The sequence below is a fragment of the Meles meles genome, chromosome 8 (genome assembly GCF_922984935.1).
Source record: "Meles meles chromosome 8, mMelMel3.1 paternal haplotype, whole genome shotgun sequence".
In the NCBI taxonomy this organism is placed as follows: domain Eukaryota; kingdom Metazoa; phylum Chordata; class Mammalia; order Carnivora; family Mustelidae; genus Meles; species Meles meles.
This window is the reverse complement of record NC_060073.1, coordinates 20,589,408-20,615,001: the sequence shown is the minus strand read 5'-3', so window position 1 is coordinate 20,615,001 and position 25,594 is coordinate 20,589,408. Positions and strand designations below refer to the sequence as shown.

General features: G+C 50.4%; 1 long non-coding RNA gene across 2 annotated transcripts; it reads right to left on the bottom strand.

Moving 5' to 3' along the window:
- Nucleotides 1-1,440: 1,440 nt before the first annotated feature.
- On the bottom strand, nt 1,441-23,525 carry LOC123949190. 2 transcript variants are annotated; one of them, XR_006820031.1, is made up of 4 exons: nt 23,351-23,525; nt 7,277-7,425; nt 2,959-4,030; nt 1,441-1,627 (listed from the first exon to the last, which is right to left on the bottom strand). It is a non-coding gene; the product is annotated as an uncharacterized LOC123949190 (long non-coding RNA). The 2 variants fall into 2 exon arrangements; XR_006820032.1 differs by lacking the exon at nt 7,277-7,425.
- Nucleotides 23,526-25,594: the final 2,069 nt, after the last annotated feature.

The window sequence follows — 25,594 nt, the reverse complement described above, 5'->3', positions numbered from 1 at the left end:
TGGCGGTACTGGCGTTTCTTGAACGCTCACATATGCTCGCTCATTTGATCCTCACACAACCCGACAGGGATATTGGTATCCTCATTATAAAAATAGGGAAACTGAGGTCAGAGAGGTTGGGAACATTCCGCAAGCCACTGGTGGTTGGGGGCAGCCAGGATGGAGACCAGGGAGTCTGGGATTACTCACCTATTACTGAGCACTGTCTGGGTTCCCAGAGGAGGTCAGAGCATTCTGAGGAATTGACCTCCGTTTTCTCATCTTCGAAATGGGAATACTAATGTCTCTCCTGCCCGTGGCACTGGTCACTGTGAGCATTCCCAGCAGAGAAGGAGAAAGCAGAGGCTCTGTAACACCCCTGGGCCGGGGATGGGGGGGGGGTCCCACCGAGGAAGGGGTGACTATAGGATCCTCCCCCCAACCCACACGCCCATGTCTGGAGGCTAACACGCCCCCACGCTGGTGCGCTGCGCTTTTCGCCAGAGCCCTGTGGATGCAGTTAGGACAAAGGAACATGAACTTCTTTTCAAATGTGGCTGAATTCCTAGAAGCTTTAGTCACAGGGTATTTTCTCAATCGATGGATTTTCAATTATGACCACTGTCGCCAGGGGGAAGGCCGGGTAGGAAAGTGAGTTCCACAAAGCGGTCCACTGCTCGCCTTCTGGACAGGGTTTTCCGGCCCGAGCTGATGTGTCCAGTGCGGAGACGGCAGGCCTGCTCCCCAGCCTGCTGTCAATTAACCTAAGGGAGAAACAGGCCTGAAGGCCGAACCCACACAGAACAGTCAAGTAGGGGCAGCAGAGAGCCTGGGAGGATCTCCCCACCCCACACCTTTGCTCATTGTCCCTCCATCTAGAATGCCCTTTATCACTTGTCGCTCACCCTTCAAGACCTACAGCAGGGAACTGAGGTGCCCCAGGTCACCTCCCCCAGACCTCCTTATTTCGCCGTAGCTGTGGGACACACTCCATGCTGGGGGCCAGGGTCCTGTCTCAAGGTTCCATGGCATCACCTCTCTGTGTCCCCGCCTCAGTGCCTTCAATCCAAGACCACTCAGCCCAGGCCCAGATGCAGCAGGAAGTATGTCCTCCGCACAGCCTTCAAGCAAAGGGCGACAGCAGTCACTAGAGAAACGTCCAGTCACCTACCCTCTGGGGGGAACCTCTGCGGTGTGTTTTACACTGGTCTTCCAAGGGCCTCAGCAGGACCGAGCCCCAGTTGCCCAAGGCAGGACCAACCGGCTCCATCACTCCCTGAAACTGGATGTACTTCCTCCCCTACCCCATGCCCACTTTCCCACCTCTTGCTTCCTGGGATCACCTCCCCAAAAAAGCAAGCTCACTCAAGTCCTTGCTAGGACAGGACACGACTGGATGTTTCCCCGCTCTGAGCAGCTTTCTCAGCCGCTCCTCACCTTACGGCCCTGGCCACGTGACTGAAGCAGGTGCACGTCAGCTCTCCGCCTGTTTCCTCACCTGGATCAACCATGCTAATTATTCACCAAGCGCTTAGTGCATGTTCTGTAAATGGTGCCGTCACTAACGCTACCCGCACTTGCATTGCCACTCTCTTCTCTATAATCCCACGATGCTTTGTGTAGTCAAGTCAGGAAGGAGGACGAGGGTCTGGGCAAGAATATTAAAAGTCAGATTTCAGAGCGCTCCATGCAGAGGGAACAATACATGCAAAGGCCCTGAGGCAGGATGAGCTGGACGGTTTGAAGAACTCAGAAGAGGCCAACACAGCTGGAAGGCAGTGAGCAGGGGGAGGCACAAGCCAGCTCAGGCAGGGCCTCTTGGAGAGTAGATTTTATTCTAAATGTAAAAATGAACCATCACGGGTGTTAAGCAGAGAAGTACGATGGCCAGATTGGTTTTTAAAAGATAACTCGGGCTGAGTGTGGGAACTACATCAGAGGGAAAGAAAGAGGGAATGCACCGGTGCCATGGATGGAAATTCAAAGAACCCGACAGATTCTAAATGAAAACAGAGGGGAATTATTTGATAATAAACTAAACCTGGGGGTTGAGTGACAAAGGAGCCCCCCTGACCCTGAGGGCCTCGGGGAGGAGCTGGAAACCCTGGCTTCTGGCCACTGACCTGCCAGGAGGCCTGGGGTCAACACTGCCCCTGGACGGGCCTGGTTCCTCATCTGTAAACTGGAGTCTGAGGCGCTCATGGTATCCAAGCCCCTCCTCAGGTTCAGTTTCTCGCAGACCCTTGCAGGACCAGAAGTAGAGATCTTGCTCCCCACCAGGGAGTAAGGTGAGACCAGAGCCTCTCAAGGAGGCAAACCAGTGGTCATTTGGGGGGAGCCTGGGTTCCAGTCACGGCTCTGCCTTTGACTTGCTGTATGACCTCAGACAAATCTCTCACCTTCTCTGGGTCTCAGCGTTCTAGCTGTAACACGAAGGATCTCTATGGTCCCTTTGTGCCCTAAAATCTTGAGATCCTAGGCTTTGGGTTCCAAGTCCTGCGTAGCTGGAGAGAGGGGTGGGAGGCTGGGAGGAAACCTGGAAAAAGGAGGGGTCCAGAATCTTCCTCCCCCAGCCCCCCGAGACCTGGACCCACCTCACCCCAAGGGCAACGTGGGCCAGTCCCCAACCAGGGGTGCTGGGTTTGGGGAGCAGCAGCCCCATCACAGACCTCGATGCAGTCAGTAGCTGATCCCCAGCAGCCAGAGAGTGAACGGACTCATTGCGGTTGTGGCCGTGTATTCAACAACTGGGACATGGGCTTTGAAATCCAAATGAAAGGCACGCAGCAGAGACCCCGCCCCCACGCCGCGCCTGGGCACCAGGATTCATCGCTTTCATTTTAATAGACTAATTACTTAGACAGGTAGGTGTCCAAAAGCCATCCTTCTCAGCACAAGGCAATTGCGGGGTGGCCAGGCTTTTCCAAGCAACCTCACAGCAAGCACAGGGGGAGGTGAGGCCAGGCTGGCTTTCATTACCTGGTCTGTGCATGAAAGCCAGAAGACGCTCCCTTTGGAGGACAGGGCTCTGTCAGGACTGTGAAAATTCAGATGGTTGCCGGGCGCCACGCTGGACTGTTAGCAGACAAGCAGCTCTCCCCCTCTCTTGCCCCATTAGCATTTTCCACCTTGTTGTGTATGGATGGGGCATATCTCCTCTGACCCACAGGGAGCCCCTGGAGGGAAGGGCTTGTGCTGAGGCTGGGGCCACTCCCATTCTTTCATTCGACAGATATTTACTGAGCACCTGCTATGTGGCAGGTACTGGGCGAGGCATTGAGGATAGGGCAGCAAACCAAACAGATCAAAATCCCTTTCTTGGTGTTCTTACAGGGAGAGACATGTGATAAAAGAAATACGTGGCTTGTAGTCGTGTTCTATTGCTGTGGCTTCAAACAACATACACTAATCATCTCATAGTTTCCGTGGATGGGGAATCCAGGCACAAGGGACCTGAGTCCTCTGCTCAATTCAAGGTGGTGGCCGGGCTATATTCCCCTCTGGGGTTCAGGGTCCCCTTTCAAGTTCACGTGGATGCTGGAGGAACTGAGTCCCTCGCTGGCTACTAGTGGGGGGGGGGTACTCTCGGCTCATAGAGGTGACTCCCAGATCATGGCCATATGGTCCCCTCCCTCTTCAAAGCTGGCAACTTCTCACACAAAGAACCCCCCCCCGCCCCACTCAGAATCTCCCTCACCAGGGGAAGCCCGGTCCTCTTGAAGGGCTCATCTAATCAGGTTAGACCCCTGGTGGATAATCTCCCTTTTAATAAAGGCGACTAATGATTTGGGACCTTAATTCCATCTACAAAATCCCTTCGCAGCAGCAACTAGATTCCTGTTTGATTGAAGAACCGGGAGAAGGCGAGCGTTGACCATGGGGCTGGAGTCTGTGGGTGTTTTCAGCTCTGCTCACCACAGTATGTTGGAAGTTGCCGGGTGACACGAAGAAACCGAGCAGCGTAGAGGGACCCAGAATGATGGCAGGCGGGGGTGGGGGGCGGTGTTCATCTTCAGTCCGTTGTCAGGGAAAGCAGCACCGAGAAGCACATCTGAGGAGAGACCCCAAAGATGAGGGAGTTGGCCCTAGGGCTCTCTGAGAGTGGGCTCCCGGCTGAGGAATCAGCAAGAAGTCATAGGGGATGAGGTCAGATGGTATAGGGCTTTATGGGTCACGGTGAGGACACCCTCTGCTCTCTGCTCAGTGACATGGCCCTGGAGTCATCACAGGATTTTAAGCAGTACAGTGACATGATTTAATTTAATTTCTAGAAAATGTCTGGGGCTGTAGGGTTGAGAACAGACTGCGCAGGGCAAGGGCAGAGCAGGGGACCAATTAGGAAGCCCTCACAGTTACCCAGGGGAAGAGCCATGGGTCTTCTGCCCTGGGCGTGTTCTGAAGGCAGAGCGGACAGGATCTCCTGACAGATCAGGATAGGCTGTGGGAGGAAATCATGGTCCTGCCTCCAGGCTCCCCACACATTGTCGGCCCCAGACACCCTCAAGAGGCATCCCTGGACAGCTGTACTAAAGCAAGAGGTACCTTCTAGATTGTCTTTTCACATTAGAAGACAGGAGACCTCCCGGGGGGGGGGGAGGGGGATTGATCCAACCTTTCAACAATACCCCAGCGTCCTAATTAAATTCTCCTATTCACAGGCACCAAAGTGAGCACCTCACTCACCAAGACCTGTCAGTGGGACTCCTGGTAGGAGTGGGAAGTCCAGATTTCAAGCTTCTAACTAACCCCTGCTTGGCACCCGCCAACCCACCCACACTGCTGCAGGAATGGCTGCTCCAAAATGCAAGTTACAATATGTCCCTCTCTTCTTCACAAGTGGCTTCCATAGGTCATCACTTCTGCAATATATGCCATATGGCCTCGATTTTAAGACACTGTCAATTGTGAGAAGCCCTATTAATTAAAACAAACAAACAAACAGCTTTCAGGGACTTTAAAGAAACCCTATATTACATGTGCCTTATCGATTGTAAGACATTCCTCATCTCTAAGTATGGAAACGTTCATCCTACAATTGTAACTATTTTGGTGAGGAAGGGTTTTATGGTCAACACTTGGTTAACCTGAGATTCTGCCACTGCAGGACTTGTCAGAGACTTAGAATAACCATGTGTATTATGCTTCTCCCAGAGGTTCTTAGAAAATCTATCTATTTTCCATCCATCCATTAGAATAAAATAGAATCTATTTTTTAAAATCTCGATCCACTTGGTCTTTTCTTTTGCAGAGCATTTATGAGGATTGGTGTTTCCCCCGAAAACATTTTGGAGACTGAATATCAAATGTCTCAGCTAGACACTCCAGGCCCTTGTAGTCTGGCCCTGGGCCACCTCTCCTAATCCAGCCTGCATTCTGGAGTTCTTATACTTCCTTCACGACACACTGCCCGTTCAGGTCCAGAACTTCTGCCCTGTTATAATTTCAGGCAGCACAGCCCAACCTGACCTAATCCTTACTTATTCTTCACTCCATTAGCCAAATAATAATTATTGAGCCTCTAGAATATACCAGGAACTCTTCCAGCGTAAGCGAGAACATGCTGAACAAGACGGGCATGGCTCCCAGCCTCATGGAGTGTACAAACATTCACATACACACACTCACGCTCACGTACCTAACTGCAAATTGGCTTAGGTGCTATGAAGAATGAAAGCAGGGCACTATGGAAGAACATAATGGGATCTTATTGTACTGAGAGCAGTCCTCTTTGAGCTGAGATACAGAGGATGACTAGGAACCCATCAGGTGGAGAACTAGGATAGAGAGAGTTGCAGGCAGAGGTTATGGTGTATGGCAAGGCTCTGAACTGGAAAAGACCTGGCATATTTGAAAAACTGAGTGGAATTCAGCATGACTGGGTTATAGTGAATAAGACTGAAAAAGGTTGGGTCCAGATCATGCTGGGCCTCGTGGACCATGTTAAGGTTTTGGCGATTTATCCTTACTTAGAGCAGTGGGCAGTCACTAAAGGGTTTTATAGTCTACGGCAAGAAAAACATTGTGGGGATGCAGGAGAAAAGGTGGGGAGATGCTAAGAAGCTACATCATTCTTTTGATTGCAAGTGTCAGAAAACCCAACCCCAAGTGGTTCAAGTAAAAACAGAATTTGTTACCAAGTGTAGTTGAAAGCCTAGGGATAGGGAAGGGATTCAAGCAATCCTTGATTGCTTGAAGGCTTGATCAAGGTTCAAACAATGCTGCCATGACCTGGTTTCTTTCTTTCCATCCCTTGCCCCTCCTTCTTCTTGCTGGCTCTATTTTCCCTAGGATCACATGGCATGGGGGCAAGATGGCAGGCCTAGCCCCAGTCCCCCATTTGCTCTTGTCCAGGCATAGCCAGCAAAAAGTAGACTCTATCTCCCTCACCGTCAAGTCCTGGAATCAAGTCTCATGGGCTCTTATTGGTCTGACCTCAGTCTTCTGCCCAACCCTGATCTGATCCATATCACAGCCAGAGGAGCGGAAAGAGCAGTTGGCCTGACCTGGGCCAACTGTACCCATGGAGCTAGAGATGGAGCCAGCTTCCCTGGAACTATGTGCCTTGGAGGGGAAGAGGTCCATCCCCCAGATGAAAACCAGGGTCTTCTATGGAAAACACAGTGAGAGGGAGCCAGGCAGCCCTACATGACCGTATCTACTAGAGGAAACACTGCGCTGTTCAGACAAGTGTGGAAGGTGCCATGGGCCAGTGCAGCAGCAGTAGAAGGGAGGAGAAGGGGGAAGATTTGACATATATTTTGATGGTAGAATCAATAGGACTTGGTGACAGGTGGCACGTTGGTGATGAGTCCCTCTCGGGTTTCTGGCTTGAACACCCCAGAGGGCAGAGCCACTGAGTGACGATGAGAAAGATGAAGGTGAAACAAGCCTGCAGCTTCAGAGGGGAGATCCTTTGACATCTCTCTGTCCTTCGTGTCCGTGCTCAGATGTCACATCCTCTGTGATACTGTCCCAGATGCTCCCTCATCAGAATTCCTTCCTCTTTCCTCTACCCTGCCACGCCAAGGACCTTCTTGGCCTTCTGCTGTTGTCCAACATCCTCACTCATTGTTTTCCAGCTTATCCCCGCTCAGACTGTGAGCTATGAGCTGTCCGGGGACAGGAACAGGACCCTATCCATCACAACCCCTCCCACATGCTTGGCACAAGGTAGATGCTCAGTAAACAGCTGTTGAACTAGATCAAAATAAATCCTCAAAGGGAAGGGGAGCCCCTCCTCGATGTCCCCTGAGGTCCCAAATCTGGAGTAACTTTACAGAAACACACTCCTAATTACCTGTGTGGACCAGCTGGTGAACCAGGCGTCTGGTTTTTCCTCAAAGGAAAGGCCATGCCTTCCTGGAGCCCCGTGTTGATATGTAGAGATGTATCTGCTTCTCTCCAGTACTGCTTTACTAGCTTCTGCTTTCTCGGGTCGTGCAGTGGCTTAAAAGAAGATGCAATAAAATCCGTATTGCATTTCCAAACTATAAAACAGTGATAGAATTTGTCGGGCCTCCTAATGTCTTCAGGAGTGGAAATCATTCTAACCTTCCAATAAAATGCCAGTGCCCTAATTAAAGTCTCTAAGACTGCAGTCTCTTGGCCCAGCTCCCCCTCCTCGGAGCAGCCTCCTTCCTTGCTTGGGACTGGGAGGCGTGAGAAGCTGCCATGTTAAGCTCCAGACCCTGAGGACCCCAGAGAAGAGAAAATTCCAGAGGACCCATCCAGCCCGGATCTAAGTCCATCACCACACAGAGCTTGGCGATCGCTCCAGGGCCCCTTTCCACCTCCCCGTCTCCTGACCCCACTCTTCCAGGTTGATCTACTCTAAGGCTAATTCTGGGTCTTTGTTTTTTGTTTTTCCATAACTTCTCCTCTTCTAGAGTTTAGAAAGAAGGAGCTGGTGTGGAGTAAAATGGGAATCTACCTAAAATTCCTTTTATAAGGAATCCAGCCTAGGGTAGAAGTCACCTCGGCGGTTCCCCTTCAAAAGATGCCAAACGTCAGAATGAGCTTCAAGTGAGATTTTTCAGGAACAGAAAATGTCAGAGTGAAAATAGCAGTGTTTCCAGCCTCACCTCCTGCCTCTGCTCTGTGGAGCTTGTGCTCAGGCCCAGATGGAGGATGGTGGGAAGAGGAGGAGGCTGGTGGCCCACTGAGGAAGAATAGAAAGGGTTGGGCTGGGCTGGGGAGGAGGAAGAGAAATGTGCTGGCAAGAGCTTCTAGCAGGATACTGTCGGCTGGACTCAAGAGAAGTCCCAGGAGGTAAGCTACAGAACTGTGCCTTCCATAGCAGATTTGAATAACCCAAAAGACAAATGCAACAGTGTATGATTGAGGGAAGGGGAGCTGGAGTGGGCAGAAAATACGGCTCAGGAACAAGGAATATAAAAGACCCTAGGGTTTTTATCTAACATTAAGTATAAATTGAGTCAACAAGATCAACAACAGCTATTAAAATGCCAGGGTGTTCTTAGGTTGCATTAACAGAAGTATGAGTTTTGAAAGAGGGGAGGGGATTATCTCCTCCTGCTCCCATTGGAATAAACCTGGCACTGTGTCCAGGTCTGACCCCTGCCAGATCTCCTCTATCACAAAAGGAAGACTGATCTGTCCATAACCTCTCAATCAAACACAGGTGCATGAAGATGTACACACACACACTGGTATGGATCCTGAGGACTGTTCAAATTGTCTGTTTTCCAACTTAACCCCTATCGAGCACCCCACTTCTCACCTCTCCACCTCTTTTTGGAGACTCTCTTGCAGTTTGTCACTCAAAAGCATCTGGCTCCGCTGTTGGCTGGGGTTTGGAGGTTGAAACTCTCGAAGTCCAGGAGGGCGGTGGGAAGGAGGGATGGGAGGTTTCCTCCATGTGGACTGGCTTCTGCCTCAGTTAGCCTTTCCTGATTGTCATCCCCTGAAAGAGCATTTACCTCCTTCTGTCTTCAGCTGGGTTATTCTAGCTTCTGGATGTACCCGCTCAGAAAGGGGAAGGAGGTCAAGAAGACCCCTTGAGCCCCAGCCTGAAAGCTCTTCAGGGAGCATGACAGGGAAACCAGGGGTGCAGTCGGGACCCTCTAATTGTGTGGACTCGGGAGACAACAACAACTCAGAGGCCAGAGGAACCAAAGGAGGATTCCAAGTCCACAGAAGGAAAAGATGTTCAAAAGAGCCCAAGATAGTCCAAGAAAGGGCTAAAAATCATCCCCTTCGTGGGAGGTATTCCAGGCGCAGGATGGATGAACTTGATGAGGTCAAAAGAGGGGAACAAGGGCGAGGCTTGATTTTGACTCATTCCAAACAGATTCTAGGACCTGTTCATTAAGCCATTAGCTCGTAGTTTCCCAAGCAGCACAATGAAGGGATCACTTTGACCTTGGAGATTGTGTGCCATCCTGCCCTGAGTCTGTCCAAGAACCTCTCTGGAGGATCCTGCAGGCACATGCTCAGCCCCGAGCACAGTGTGCAAGCCAGTGGTCCGTGCACGCATGGAGCCTGAGCATGCGCTCGCAGGGATGAGAGCACGTGGCTCGGCTGCTGGCACCCGGCCCAGCTTTGTGACTCCAGGCAGGTCACTTCACTTCTCTGTGCTCCAGCTTTCACCACTTGCCAAAGAGAGCTACCGGTGATGGCCTTCTCATTGAGGCGTCTGAAGACTAGAGGAGGAGATGCACAGTAAGTGCTGGGGACTATGCCCAGCGCTCAGTCTGTGCTGCACAAACGGGAGCTACAATTATAATTATATAAGCATCTAGTCTGCCCTCCTCATAGCTATAAATCTGTACCCGATGCTCCGGGGGCTCAAGAGAACCCTGGGAGGCAGGCTGGGGGTCCTGTTTCACAAGAAGGGAACTGAGGCTGGGGAAGATACAGTGTCTTAGCTGCAAGAAAGCCCACTCAGATAGTCACCCTACTATTTCCAGGGCCACCAACCACCACAGGGAGCCCCCAGGGACCTGAAGCAAACTAGGTTCCCTCTACCCTGAGCTGGGCATCTCCGGGGAGTAAGCCACCTCCAGGGAGTCTGCCAAGGTCTATGGAATTAGTGAGAGGAGGAGCAGCCCACAGTATGGTGAGGGTAGAACGTGGGCATTGCCCTCCATAAGCCTGGGACCCCGCTCCCACCCCACCTGGCGGCCAAGGCCTTGGGGACTTCATCTGTCTCAGTGTGCCACTCCCCCCTCAATCTCTAGTCACCAGGAACTGCGTGGTGCCTTTCCCATATGCACTGGTTTCCCTCCCTCAGGACTTTGCAGAAGCTGTTCCATCACCGGGAATGCCTTTCCCAGTCTCTGATTTTCCAAATCTTGTACACCCTGGTTAGCACACTCACACTGAGCTACATGTTCCCTCTGGGTCTCTATCTCCTCATCTGTAACAAGAGAGAGCTGGACTTGCAGATCTCAAAATTTTTTCCCCAAGGCCTGATTTAAACGCCACCTCCTCCAGGAAGCCACTCAGATGAAGGGGTCACCTGTCCTCTGAAACCGCATAGCATGCTGTGCAAACCTCCTTATGGCACAGATCACTTACTACCCCAGCTCACGGCCGCCTGGGTTCACATCTGATCTCCCCTTCCAGATGCTGTTTCTTGAGGGCAGGTGGACTTCATGTCACATTCATGTCTATTTCCCTTCATTGGGCGGTGGATAGACAGGTAGATGGACCGATGGACAGCTTCCCAGGGTCATTTGTGTCTCCCAACAGATCCCTAGAACCCAGAGGAAGACTCTTTTGCCTCCCAAGGAATGAAATGTTGATGGCAGGACCACAGCATCCCCAAGCAGAGGGTGAAATATCAGGGCAGAGGAGAAAGCATTTCCAAAGTCAAACCTCCTGGATATAGACCTCCTCGGCCTCTGCCCATCTCCTCCTCCTACCCCCCCCCCCCAGCTCAGTACCTTCTTGGGTCCCACTGCCACTTCACCTGCCAGCAAGGCTGCTCTTCTCTACATCATTAGTGAGACCCCCCCACCCCCGCAGTAGATGATGACGTAGAGTGACCTGTCCAAGGTCACACAGCTCAACCTTGCCCACAAGAGGACAAGAACCCTGGACTCCTGGTGCCCGTCTTGGCTCCCCCACTGTCCATCACCATCCCTCTGGGTCCCCTAGGCCATTCCAACAATTGGTTGATTCAGAGGTGAGGGTGTCTGAGGTAGGTGTGGTGAGCTAAACCCTTCCCCTAGATCTCGCCAAAGTCCCCCCAGCACCCTCTCTCCCACCCCAGCTGGCGCTAGGATTTCAGTCTGGAGCCCCAGAGGGAGAGGTTTGCTATGACTTTGCTGTTTCTGCTCTCCCCTGTCCTGCGTCCGCAGCACGCCTTTCCCCAGCAAAACCACTAAATCACTTTTACAGGATTCGAGGTTCTTTCTACCCGGCGAGTTTCCTGCCAATACAAAATGTCTTCCAGGATCTGGGGAAGACAGGTTGGCTTGAACGGCTGTTCATTAGAGGAAGATTAATGGGGCCACTGATCCCGTTAATGTGTTGTTGACCCTTCCCTTACTATAATCAGCCAAACAGCTCCACCTCTGGCTCAAGGCAGAGTTTACTCAGAGCTCAGGTCCCATTTGTGGGAAAAGCAAGCTCCATTGGCTTGGCCCCATCCACACTGCCTGAGGGGTAACAGATGAGCCCTCCTCCCATCTGTGAGAGTGAAAACCCTCACTTCTGGTCCCACAAGCCAACCACATGACGGCTAACACTGACCAAGTGCTTCCTATGTGCCAGGCACTCTGCTAAACCCTTTACAGGCATGATTTCATTTAAACCTCTTAGTCCCATTTTAAGGAGAGGAAAACTGAGGTCTGGAGAAGTTAAATAACCTTGCAGGAAGTTGTAAATCCAGTATTCAGACCCAACAGCTAATGCTATAAATAGCAGACACTGCCATTTTGCCTACTAAGGGTCTAGCATCGTTCCAGATCAACACTGACCAACAGAAACACAACGCAAGCCGTGTATGTGAAGTTTAGTTCCCCAGCAGTCACATCAAGACAGTAAAAAGAAAGGGGTGAAATTATTCTGTTACTTATTTTAAAGAGAGAGAGAGAGGGAGAGCAAATGGGGGGAGGGACAGAGGGAGAGACAGAATCTGGAGCAGACACCCGGCTGAGGGTTCACTCCCATGACCCATGAGATCATGACCTGAGCCAAAATCATGAGTCAGACACTTAACTGACTGAGCCACCTGGGTGCCCCTGAAATTATTTTTAATATATTTAGCAAAGCCCACTATAGCCACAATATTAGCATTTCAACACGTAATCAATATAAAAATTGTTAGATACTTCCCTATTTTTTTGGTCCTGCGCCTTCTGAATCCAGTGGTTATTTTTCTCTTATAGCACATCACGGTTTGGGTCAACCACATTTCAGGAGTTCAAAAGTCACCTGTACCAAGTGCTTGTCCTGTTTGCTCAGGGCTCGATGCTTTGTGTACATTCTGACATTTCATCTTTGTTAATATCATGAGATGGCTGCCTTATTATCATCGGCCCCTTTCAAACATGAAACAGCCAGAGAGGGGAGGTGACTGGCCTGAGGTCACACAGCAGGTAGATGGCAGGACTGGGAAGCCGGCGTGGCTGCAGAGCCTCTGCTTTTACCGGCGATGCTGCACAATTACCTCCTCCCAGGCTGGCGGGACAGCTCTCCCCACACTGGAGCCTATGGGGCTCCAGGACAGTCTCTAGCTCCCAAGGCAACTCCCTGTTCTAGGGTGCCAGGCCCCAAGGGACCTTTAAGACACAAAGGCTAGAGCCGCTGTGTCTGTGGAGCCCAGAAACAGCCCCCACAATAAGATTGTACCTCCCGGAGAATTACAAGGATGACGACTTAATGGGGGCTTACAATGGTTGGGGCCAGTACCAAGCATTTCACAATGATGTCTCATGGCAACCCTGGGAGAGGGGTTGGTTATCGCCATTAGACGCCAAGGACACTGAGGCTCAGAGAGGCTAAGTATCTTATCCAAAGTCACACAGCAGTCAGTGGTAGAGCTGGGAGCCGTGAGACTCTAAGTCCCAGCCTCTGACCCTTTAATAGGAAAGCAGCCCCCAAGACTGATCTGAGAGCACCCCTTCCAGACAACCCCCTCTCCTGGGCTACGGTGCCGGTTTTTTGCCTGGACAGTGGTGCTTTGTGCACCTTCCAGCACCTTCTGCAGAGACCATGCTCATCTCTTCACTTTCTGTCACTGTCCTTGTTCCCCACCCATGGCTGTCGCAGGCCAAGCCTGCATGGCCCTGCTTCCCCTCCCTCAACGTCCCTCTGTTTCCCTCTGCCTGAAATTCTTCACTTTGCCCACCACATAAAGTCTCACCATTAACCCTTAGGTTAAGAATTCCCCGTTCTTCAATAAAACAGAACAGATGTCCCTGAAAGCTGCTTTCAGTCCAACACTCCTTGTGAGCCTTCCTTCGTCCAATCTGCCCCTCCCAGAGGCCCACTTGCAGGAAATGGAAGTTTAATATGGACAGAAATAAAGAATTAACTTCAATCAGAGTTGGTTGGTCCCATGGCGATCATCTGGTCCAGGCCCTTCGTTGCACATGTGGGGAACCAGAGCCACAGAGCTGTGGGTGACCCAAGACTGCGCAATGGGGCAGAGGACTCACACTCGGGTCCGTGGCTCTGACAGCAGTGCTCCCCATCACGTGCCATACTTCTTCAGACTCGCCAAGTGGCTTAACTGGGAAGAGAGATCCGTCCGCTCTACCCTCAGACCCTCCCTCTAGGTAGGGGCACCCGAGCTCCAGGGTCTGGGCAAAGAATACGCTCGTGAGCTTGGAGGCTTCCAAGGTGAGTAGATAAAGCCCAGGAAGGCAGCTGACCCTGCCCATCTTCCCCTCCAGGTCTGCAGGGCTCGCCCCCCACCCTGCCCCGGCCAGCTGCATCCCCTCCCCAATATTGTGGCATAGGATGCAGGCATGGGGCCCACAGACTAGCAACAGTCTTGGCCTTCCAACAGCTGCAGGAGGTAGGGATGGGGGCCATTCCCATTTCAGGGATGAGGCAACTGAAGCTCAGAAAGATGAATGGCCACAGAGCTGGGCGGTTCCTAACCCCAAACCTGGGTTCCCACCACTGCCCCAGATTAAGAACTAAGGACTCCCAGTGCAGTACTCCCTCTACAACCCCATGCTGCCTCCATGAGGCTGCCCTCTCCCCACCCCAATGTGAGCTCTTTCCTGATGACAGCTGCTGCCTGGGGCCCCACTGAAGCAAGCCACCAGCACAGCCAGCCTGCTCCACGGAATTCCCTGCCAATTAGGAATGAGTGGGAACCATCCTTGTATTCAATTCTTAGCCTAGAAACAGGCTCTGGGAAGCCAAGCTTCAAGTAACTGAGTTGCTTTCCCCAAAGCTATCCCAGAGACCCTTCCTTTTTTTTTAAATCACTGAACCTCCCACCACTGAGAGGAGCCATCCATACATACTTCCAGAACTTTTCTAGGGACCCAGTGGATCCAGGTGGGAATTAGATTTGGCCCCTGCCCTCAGGGGGCTGCCAGAAGAGACCCAGAAACAGATCACTGAGGTAGACACCAAAGCCCATGTTGCCAAAGACTCAGTTTCCTCGTCTTTAAAACGGGGACAAGAATGGTCAGCAACCCATAGGGTTGTTGTTAATGGGTCATTTCTTCATTTATTCCACAAACCCTTTTGATTTCCTACTCAGTGCCAGCCAGGACCCTGGAAAGTAAGGACACGGAAAAATCAAGTCCTGCCCTTGTCAAGCCCTCGCTCTGATAGGAGGAATGGACAACAGACAGTAAAACCATACATAAAAAACACTATTGCAGAGACCATAAGAATAAAGCAATGTAATGAGATAGAGAGAGACCAGAGGGCGTGGTCACTAAATTATAATCCTTATTATTTTCATTAATATTATTTGTTTTTCTGAGCCTCAAAAGCCAAGTGGGAGTCATTAGGCAGATAAGCACAAGGGAAGAGGATTTCAGGTGGAGGACACAGCATGCACAAAGACAGGAAGGGACTGAGGAGTTCCTGCAGCTGGTGGCTCAGAGAGGCTGCAGTGGGTAGAAGATACACAGGGCCCCCCAGCAAGGCTGGAGAGGTGGGCATTCTGGCCTCAAAGGGCTTTGGATGCAGGGCTCAGGATCTAGAACCTTATCCCCCAAGCATCATCAGGGAGCCATCAAAGGGGCCTCAAAAAGGAAGTCCAATGTCAAGGCTAATGTGTTCAAAGGTCTATTTTGGCTGCAGCGTGGCAGGCTAGGGGTGAGAGGGAGCCTTATCCGCAGAGGCCTTCAACACTCAGAGGCTGTGGCACAATCTCCCAGAGATGCTGAGGCCTGGGAATGGGGGTGGCTGGGGGAGGGAGAAAGGGGGGCCATGAGGAGAGGTGTTTGGAAGGCAGATGAGAAGGAAGTTTGGTGACTGATGGGATGTGGGAGGTGAGCAATGGCTGGAGGACTATGAATAACAGCATCTTCTTGCAGACTGTGTGGGGTACAGCCCACCGTGCCAGCCACCCAGGCCCCTGATGGAAAGTGGCTTTAGAAGTCAGGGGAAGACCCCAGCTGTCCTGCAGGACACAGCATCTCCCACGTCTCCAACAAGCGTGGCTTCTTAGACTCCAGGCTTTGTGTGCACTCCCTCTGCCCGGAGTGCTCCTTTGGACTGGCCTCAGTTCAATACCGACTTCTCTGGGAAGCCTTCCTTGACTACCCCACAGAGTTAGTCACTCCCTTCTATGGGTTTCATCAGTATCCAATTCACAGATGTATTAGTCCTTTCCCCTTGGGTCGGGGATGGGGGCAGAGATCTTGTCCCTTCCTTGTTTTGTCTCCCCAAATAATCTACAAACTGCTCAAGAACAGGAGTCCTCTCCCTTGTTATCCTAGTGCCCAGCACAGTGCCTGGCACTCAGAGGGCACGTCCCACACATTCACTGAATGAATGAGTGAAGGAGGGTTGGGCCACCTGCCGAGATGCAGGGGGAGAAACTCATGAGTCAATCTGGGCTCTGCTGGGTCCATCCACATGGATGCACAAGACAGCTGGACAGAAGTACTGGGAGCCCTGGGAGGGAGATCTGCCAGGTCAGCTCCCCTCCTCCCCACCTCCTCACTGGGCCCCTGCCCCAGCCTTACACGTGTCCCAGCCCTGAGAGCCTAGAAATCTCCTCTCTATAGAGAGGGAGTGGGAAAGTGCTGGAATCTGGTCCTGTCTCTCCTTCCCCTTGGAGAAGCTCCTCTGGGGGCCATTTGGGATTCAATTTCCATAAACAAATGAGGTTTGGGGTTAACTGCACCCTCATTTGCATGTGGAGGGATGTGGAGGGAATCCTTCCTTCTTCCCTGCTCATCCTGGCCAGAAAAATGAGAGCAGACCCATTACCAGCAACCCACCCTCCACCACTCTTGGGGGAAAAAGAAATGACATTTTCCCTTTACATTGGAAATACTTAAAAGTCCCAAGAATAGATTTATAGGAATATTTTAACCTTTTCTTTGATCCTTGAAATGTCATTGTTCTGTGGGCTGAATCGCCAAATGTGACCTTTTCCAGTAGCCATGGGGCGGGGGGACCCCCACTGGCTGGTTGAAAAGAGCTTCAGAAGATCCCCCTGCAGCTTGCCCAGCACCCCGCACTCACCCTGCAGTCTGGAGCCGCTGGTTGGAGAACTGGTGAGTGGGAAAGGCACGCAGGGGCTAGCAGGGAAGGCTGAGCAGCTCTCTCCTCATCTTATCAAATGAGGATGAGTTAAATGTGGGCCCATCACTAGCCCTAGGTAAGATACTTCCTGTCTTTGAGCCCCGGTTCCCTATACAGTGGAAAAAATCATGGTACCTATGTCATAGAGTTGTTGCAAAGACTAAATAAGACAATGCATGCTGGATTAGTCAGTTCTGACAGAACAATGCTGAAAACCAGACGACCCCCGCCTCCATAGTTGCCAATAAGCATTCACTGTTCTTGGACTCACAGGTCTGCAGAGTGATGGAGGTTCAGAGACCCAGGCAGGGTTCTGCCACATGGCCTTGCTTCAGACTGTGGTTTGGACCCAGGTTTGCTCTAGGTGTGCTCACACTGAGGCCCAAGCTGAGGGGTCCTGCTCCCTGGTGGGTCCACAGCTGTGCCAAGGGATAAGAAGAAGAACATGACGCCTGGTAAGGCCTTGGCTTGGAACAGAATGACAGTCTCTTCCACCCAGCCCCTACTGGCCAAACCAAGTCACAAGACCAAGGCCAAGAGAAGGGAGTGAGGGAACATTACGGCCTCAAAGTAGAGGGGAGCGAGTATTTGGTGAGAGGTAATCCAATCTATCACAGCGTGTAAAGCCCCTGGCACTGGGCCTGGCATGTGAGAGAAACTCCAAATGTTAATTCCTTTTCATACCATGTTGCATTATTAGTATATTTTACTTCTCAGATTAATTCATTATAATAGGATGAGTCTTTCTGACTAAGCATATATCCCGTATTGTGCAACGTCCGTGGGCTCTGAGGCATTATGTATGAGTGGATTCTCCACACAACAGAAATGTATACCTTTAATCCTTTTTATGTTAATTATTGTAATGGGAAGGCTTTTAGAATTTGTTTTATACCTTCCTAAATGGTGACTATCAAATGTCATTTAATGCATAAGATTGATGCACCGGGACGGCTGGGATGAGCACCAGAATAAAGCTAGGGCCATGGGGAAGTTTGGCCTATTGGTCCCTCTGCTGAATGGCTGAATGGCCCACAGGGAGGGTTCTCCCACCTCTTGACAGTGACCCTCAGACATCAGTCCCCCGTGGGTCAGTTTCTCATCATCAGAAATGATGGATCACAGACTGAGGCTAAACCCACCACACATCTTTGGTCTTTGTGGCACTCACTGAAATCTTTGCTGATGGTGGCACCAGGGAAACCATCATCATCTCCACTGTTACTATGCTTCTAATCAGAGCAGTGTTGCTGAAGCTTGGGCATAATGAGAAGTTGGAGAACTTCGAAAAGTGGTTCATCTCGGAACATTTAAGAAGTACGTTTAAGAAGGAATCCTACTATTTTGCACCCCCAAAAATGGGTCCGTGATTAAAGGAGCGAGACTGATATAAAGCAAAGGTCAAGCAAAGCTTTATTTCACGCCAAGCATCAAGAAGCAAACTGACCGGCCAGGGCCATGCCTCTTACAGAGAGGAGAGCTTTCTCTGTTTCACAGACTAGCTTTTAAGGGCAAAGGCCATGCGGTCGGGCCTGGCCACGCACAGGTGGCCAATGAGATTGTAACACAGAGAGAAAGCTGCACAGTGATGCTAGGTGACCAATTGAATTACAATTTACCCTATAGTAGACATTTGACATAGCCTATCACACCTTGGTTAGAACTGGTGCCCAAAAGGTTCCCAAAGGGGGGGGGCATACTCCTTGGTAGCTAGGGAGACAGTATCCTACCCCCCACTGATCAGATGTCTCCACCTGGCCTGACGTACCCTTGTATCTGGGCTTTGTTACCTGGAGCTGGTTTCCGGGACTTGTTTTTAAGTCAGCCCCTGGGGGAAGGGGAGCAGGGACAGTTTAAGGGTTAAACAACAAGGTTGTTGTTTAACCTTAATGGAAGCCTCTGGTTAAATAGGTCCTTACACCTACCAAGCAGCCTGGGGTCCATCAAAGGTCAGGAAGAGGATGAGAAATGTAGTTATACTCTAGGACCTACAGAACTTCCCTCCATCCCTCCCTGGGCTCTCATCCCACTTCCTCTCTGTGTGCTTCTTCCTCTCCTTCTCTGTGGATCTGTTAGTTTTCCTCTTTGATTCTCATCCCGCCTCCTTCCATCTTCCCCCTGTCCTTTCCCCTACTGTCTATAATGTGGAGAGGAGGGATTGTGAATGATTGTTGTTCAAGAGTATTTCAAAAGTCACTTCATCTCTTCAAGTGTTATTATTCTTCTTAACCTTAAAAGTTTTTTGGTTTCCAAAAACAAATAGCCACAAAATTCTACAAAATTGTCACATCTATGAATGGTTGTTTGGTTCTTTTTTTTCCCCAAAGAATAAGTGGTTCTCCATTAAAAACCACTGCCCACCCCACTGGAGACCAGGCTTGTCATCGTAAAATTCTGCAGATCCCAGGCTCCAGAGCGTAACTGCCCTCCCTGGAACTGTCCCGAGTGCTGAAATGGTGTCTGTTTCAATCCACTCTTTGGGTTCCCTGTGCCTTCGCTTAGGAACTCTGCACCCCCACCAGCACATTTTTTTTTCCTGCCTGGGTGCTCTAAGCCATTTCTAAGTGGGATGCCTGATGAGTGAGTCCCACGGCCTCCTCATTATAGCCATGACAGATGCCCATCTGCTCAGCTGGCCAAGATTTTTTGGAAAGCATTTAGGCCAAGAACATATCATAACAGTTGTCTGTGAAAATAACCTCCAGGCTATGACAATGAACCTTCTTGTGCTGGGTCCCAAACTGGCCACACCAGAGGGCTAATTGCTAACTATGAACCCACCTCCTCCAGGACCTGGCTTTAAGCCAAGATATCTGGGTTTCAGCCCATGCTCACTACTTGAGAGTCAACGAGAATTGGGTAGCTACCTCCCCATTTCTGGGCCTCAGTTTTCCCATCTGTGTGACACAACCTCTAAGACACCAATCAACTCTGACACTTGGATTTCATGTGGCCCTGTAGGTGGCAAAGTGAAATGAAGGAGAAAGAACCATCAACAAGGAGTCAGGTGTCCTGGCTCTCAGTTCTGCCACGAGAAGCTGTGTTGCCCTAGGACAGATCCTTAATATGTCTGAGTCTCACCTATAAAGCTATAATGATATCACTGTCCTTCCCATCTCCTAGGGTCATGGGACGCTCAGGTGAGATGGGAAAGCACTTGGTAAAGTAGGGAGAACTACGTGGCCCGGGGGTGTTTATGACAGAAGAGCATCAAATAGCTACACCCTTTAGAGGAGACTCAGGTCTCAGTGCCCCTAGGAAGTAAAGGACACAGGCACTCTCCCTGCTTCATCCACAATTTCCTAGCCTGAAGGAGCTGATGAGCCAGGGTGATATCAGTCCCCACTGCTGACCAAACGCTCCAATACCAGATCTAGCCGTTCCTTCATTCAGTAGATAATTACTAAGAATCTTCCATGTGCTTAGCAAGGAATCAGAGACAGACATGGCCCCTGCCATCATGGACTGGAAGGGCTATTTAGCATGTGTCTCACTTAGCCTGCTGCTGGGCACATAAGTGTTCATTAATACACTGTGATAGGTGATCTTAGAGAATACCCCTGTTCCTAAGAGAGTACACAAGAGGGGGTCATGGGGAACAGAGTATGACATCAGAGAGATAATTAGGGTGAGAGATAATTAGGCGTGAGCCAGAAGAAGACTGGAGAGCAAGTATTCCGGGCAAGGACTGCAGCAGGAGTCAATGGGTGGGGCAGGTGGTCGGGTTGAATTAAGACACCTCACCCCATTCATGCCCCTCTGCCATCCCAGCACCAGCAAACCAGAATCTGGGGCCCAGTCTCATGTCTCAGCAGAGATCTTCATTTGGAGGACTGGTAGACAGAAGGTAGGATAGCTTCCTGCAGCCCTCTCTCCTGTTGCCCAGAGATGCTGTGCATCAAGGTGATCCAGGAAGCAGGAGGGAGGTTAACCCAGGCCTTACACAGGGAGGGGCTTAACCCCCATATAGTTAAAACCTGCCTTTGGCTTCATCATCATCATCACCACCATTATTTACAGAGCCATACGTAGCCCAAGAGCTTTGTGTTCAAACTCTATAATCCTTACATCTGTGAGGTGCATATGCTTAGACCTATTTTACAGATGAGAAAAGTGAGGCTCAGAGAGTTCACATGGTTTGCTCAAGGACACACAGCTAGCCAGTGGCAGGCCTAGGGTCAGATCGTAGTTATGCTGTCAAGATAGTGAGCTTCACTGAGCACCAACTCTGTGCAAGAGACCCTGCAAAGCACTTTCCATGCACTGGCACACTTAAACATCCCACAGCCTTATGAGCACTATTCTTAGCCTCATTTTGTGGTTGAAGACGCTGAATCCAAAGAAGGTGAGTAACCTAGCCAAGGTCACACAGCTACATGGTTCCAATGTCAAGATTCTCACCCAGGTCTGCCCAATCCTTCCCCATGCTGGAGACCCCTCTGCTTCAACAAAGCGCAGGAGGCAGAGACGAGTGCCTCCTCCTCCTCCTTCTCCGTGCTGGCTTGGCTCACTCCAGCCCCACAGTGGCAGCAGCCCCAGGATATCAGGACAGCACAGAGGCACGCCTAGGGCAGGGTGAGAAGCCCTGGCCAGGATGACCTTGAAATCCCATTGTCCCACCAGGCAGTAAATATCCTCATGCTGAGTGTTTAAGCTTTTCCAGAAAAAGCCGCATCAGAGGGGCTTCTGTGTCTCAGGCTGGAAAGCCCCACTGGGCAGATTTATTCCTGCAAGGGGTCAGCCAGCCACTGTATTTCACCATTGGGCCAACAGGGGCCCTCATTCCCTAGAATTATACTTCTATCAAATATTCATTTGTCTGGTTTATGGGCTACTGAAAACTTGGGCCCACAGGATCCTGCCAGCCACGTGCTTGCCTGGTTGTGCCAATGCCCATCTTCCACTCTCTGCTCACAACCCACTGTGTGGCAGGATGTCACCCCATTTGTTCTCCCATAAGGAAAGGCCCAGAGCCCTCCCTCAGGTCTATTCCTTCACCAGGCCAACCCTGTTTGGAATCCACAACAGTGGGACAAAATTGCTATTCACCAAAAGCAGAGGGATCTGCAGTAGATGCTGTCGGTACCTCCCATCCCACCCCAGGCGTTGGATGCTCATACCTACACACTTCTCTGAAGGATTGTCTTGGGCTTTTCGAGCTGTCTCCTTCCACCCCAGGGGCAGCCCATAGCCAATGACTGACTGATGTGGGGGTATAACAGGGAAGCCCTTTTGCCACTAAATAGGACAGACTGTGACACAATTCCTACTCCAGAGCTTCCAGGGGGATCAGGCTGCAACTTCTCCTGAAACCACATCTCTGCTTGGCTTCTTCTGTCCTATCCTGCTTCTCTCCCTTCCTTACAAGTTTCTCCTCAGAGACCTCCTTCAGTAAAACACATGCATAACGATCTCCAACTCTTGTTGTAGGGAACCCACCCAAGACAGAGCCCTAAGCCCCGTGCCCCTTACATTGCAACTGGGAACTGATCTCCTGAAAAGCTTCTCACATGCTATAGGAAAAACGGAAGGAATCTCACCAATTAGACCATGGGGAGATTCTGTTCCTCAAGTCTGCAGAAGGCAGCAAGAAAGAACACCCATCCCACCTCACTACCCATTTTACAGACAAGGAAACAAAGCTGGAGTGACTTATCCAAGGTCATGTAGCTAGCCTAAGGGAGAGCCAGGAATCAAATCCAAATCTTAGGTTTTCCCCTGGGAGAGGTCTCTGGGCATCCTGAAAGAATGCCCTAAGCCACACACTGCATATTACACCTTTCAAGGTGCATTAAAATGCTACCTCATCCAGGTAGCCGTCCCTGCTGACACGTCAGAATTCATCACATTTCCTTCCAGATACATCCTATGTGCTTTAATCTAGCCCCTGTTTCATTCCACCCTTGGTGAGATTAAGGGGTTTCTCCACTTTCTCCCCAAATAGCATGAGAATCCCTAAAAAGCCCTAAACCACACACACTAATTTCGGGCCACAGAAGGACCAGGAAGACCGTTTTCATTAAGAAAGACAAACCCAGGACTCCCAAGGACAGGCTGGGAGAAATGCTCCCCATGGAGGAGAGCCCCACCTGAGATGCTGCTCTGCCCCATGTTGCACCTTCCCTTTGAGGATGCTGCCTGGTCCCTGTTGACATTGCCACGCTGACCTCAGAGGATGCTCGTGTCTCATAACACCTTGGGCCAATGATGGGCAAATGTCCCTCCCATGCCTCCTGGTACCTAGGAGCTAGGACTTCCGGACTTGAGGTCGGGAATGGCCGCTAGGAAACAGACACAAAGAGGATGTTGACCTGCATCATTTCCTCCCACTCTTCAGGCCTGGGAGCACCACCACCCTCAGAACTGTGCTGTGTCTGCATACCACCCACGTCATTATTTACTTAATACGTCTCTTTACATTGACTAGCTTCTTTTAAATGCTGATCTAAAAAGAGACTTTTCTCCCTCCTGCATGGGGAATCCAGAATCGCTGTCCACGAATATAACGGTAGAGCCACAAATACAGTGACAGCAAGGCAATGGTCTTAAAGCTGCCATGGGCTGGGAAGTCTGCGAACCAGAGCTCTGCTCTCTTTATGAAAACAGGAGATGGATAAAGGCTAGGCTGTCGTGAACACCAGCCCCCATCAGACCTTCTCCTGCCAGGACCCACCTTGGAAATGATTTCAAAAGACAGTCATCTTCTCATTCACAATTCAGGGAGATGCGATGCCAAGTCTGTGGGCTTGCGAAGCCTTCCAGGGAATCCACACTTTGGGAAATGCTGATTCCAAGGATCTGGTTTACAGGGTCTGGGTCTAGTTTACTCACGTTCAGCCTGCAGCTCACTGAGCAGGTCCCTTCCCCCTCCTGGACAACAGTCATGGGACTCGCTCATCCCTTACCTCCTGCCTGGGATACAGTGGGCGCTTGGGAATGCCTGTTTGAGTCATGTGAGGCTGAGGGGACTGTGGGGGCAGGGAGAGGAGGAAGTTATTGAACAGCCTGGCATCTGGCTTGAATCTGTGAATTTCTGGTACAACAAAAGCTGATTCTTCTTTCTCTCTTTTTTCTAGAAAGTAAAGTGGGCTTTCTTTGTGTTTGAATGGAAAGCACATACCCTCAGCACCCTATTGTGGAAAAAAATCAGGCTTTATTGTAAAAACAATCGTGCCAAATTTAAAGCAGGGATTAAAATTGAGGCATGTTAAGTGTGGTCGTTAATACATCAGGCTTTTTCTTCCAATCGGGAAGGAAGCTATTCTGGTCTGCCCTCTGCTTGCCTTCCCTGGGCTGAGAAGCCAGAGAGGGAAGGGGGAGGGGTGCCCAGCAAGGCCAATGGGGGTCTCTGAATCCCAGGAACCAGAGCATGCTGCACATGACATGAACAGCATGGGACCCCGACTTGCAAACAGAAAAAGAAGACATATGGCCTGATGAAGGATCTTTTTATCCTTTTTTTTTTTATCTTTTTACCCTTATCTGTAAAAATGTTTATAGGCAAAGGCTCACAAATTTATATATTTTAAATCACCTATTGTCATGGACTTAGAAAAAGTTCCTCTATTTAAAATGACAACATAATGTTGGGGCACCCCTGGAAATAGGGCTGGCCAGCTTCGTTCCCATCTGCCCCCCCCCCACCACCCCTGACTTTTCTGGTTTTTCTTCTCCAACCAATTATGGAGGTTCAGCAGTCCCAGCCAGGGCTCTCCAGCATCTATTATCTCTGAAATCCTCACATGAGCCCTCTGAGGTTGAGTTCATCATTCCCATTTTACAGGGGCACAGACAGGATAAGTCAGCTGCCCAACGTCACAAAGCGAAGACGGAGTGGGAACAGGACTTGAACACAGATATGATTGCAAAGCCCACATTCCTAACGAGACATTCCCCTGCCTCCCAGGACGTAGCTCTGGGAGAGAAAGCCAGTACTTTTGTGCCCAGGACTGGGGGAAGGCACTAAAGGGGAAAGGGAATGAAGAAAATTTACATGTTTGAATATGTCTCCTGTCTTGGGCTAGTCCCAAACACTGGAAATTCTAAAGTAAAAATGTAGCCCTTTCAACCAGAAACCCTCAGGCAGTCTTCAGAAAGGTTGGGACCAATTTCTAAGCCCATGTGAGGGGCCACATTTATATCCTCAACGTTGGGGGGGACCTACCCAAGGAGGAACCACCCTCAGAAGGAAAGAAAGAAAAGAAGAAAACAGGATGGGGTCTTATCAAAAAGGCATAGGAGTGCACCTGGAAGAGATCCCAAAGACCCAAGCTGCAACAAATTGAGCAAAATGATAAATCACAATAGCATCAGATTCTAACCCAAAGAATGAAGCACCTACCTACGAGTCCGTACAGAAATAAATAAAAGAGGGAAAGATACAACTCTGCCTCACAGAAGAATTCTGAGTAATGTGTGAAAAGGGAATGAGGGAAACAGAGTAATAATTGCCACAGACAAGATCCATCCATAGATGCTAAAATTAGCAGGAGAAAGTTTAAGCAGAAACAGGGTATGGGCACAGTCTCAAAGTATCTGTTCTCAAACAATGAGTAATTATAAAGAGAAATATAGTACGTTTAGAGTGGAGAACCTTAGCAGACACCTTAACCAAGTGGTGAGCGTACCTGGTTAGCACTACCTGCCTGGTTATCAATCACCCCACACACCAATGTCATGTCCCCCCCGACGTGACCCCTGGGGAGAAATATCTTTCTATAGCATCCCTCCCAGCAAGGCATAACCTGCGTATAATCACAAGAAAACACGAGACAAACACACACTGAGGAATACTCACTAAGTAGCTGACCATTGTCAAGGTCATAGGAGAGAGTGAAAGACAGGAAATGCCCCAGATCGGAGACTAAGGAGGCAGGACAACCAAATGCAGTGTGAACCGAGAAAAGTGTGTTCATGG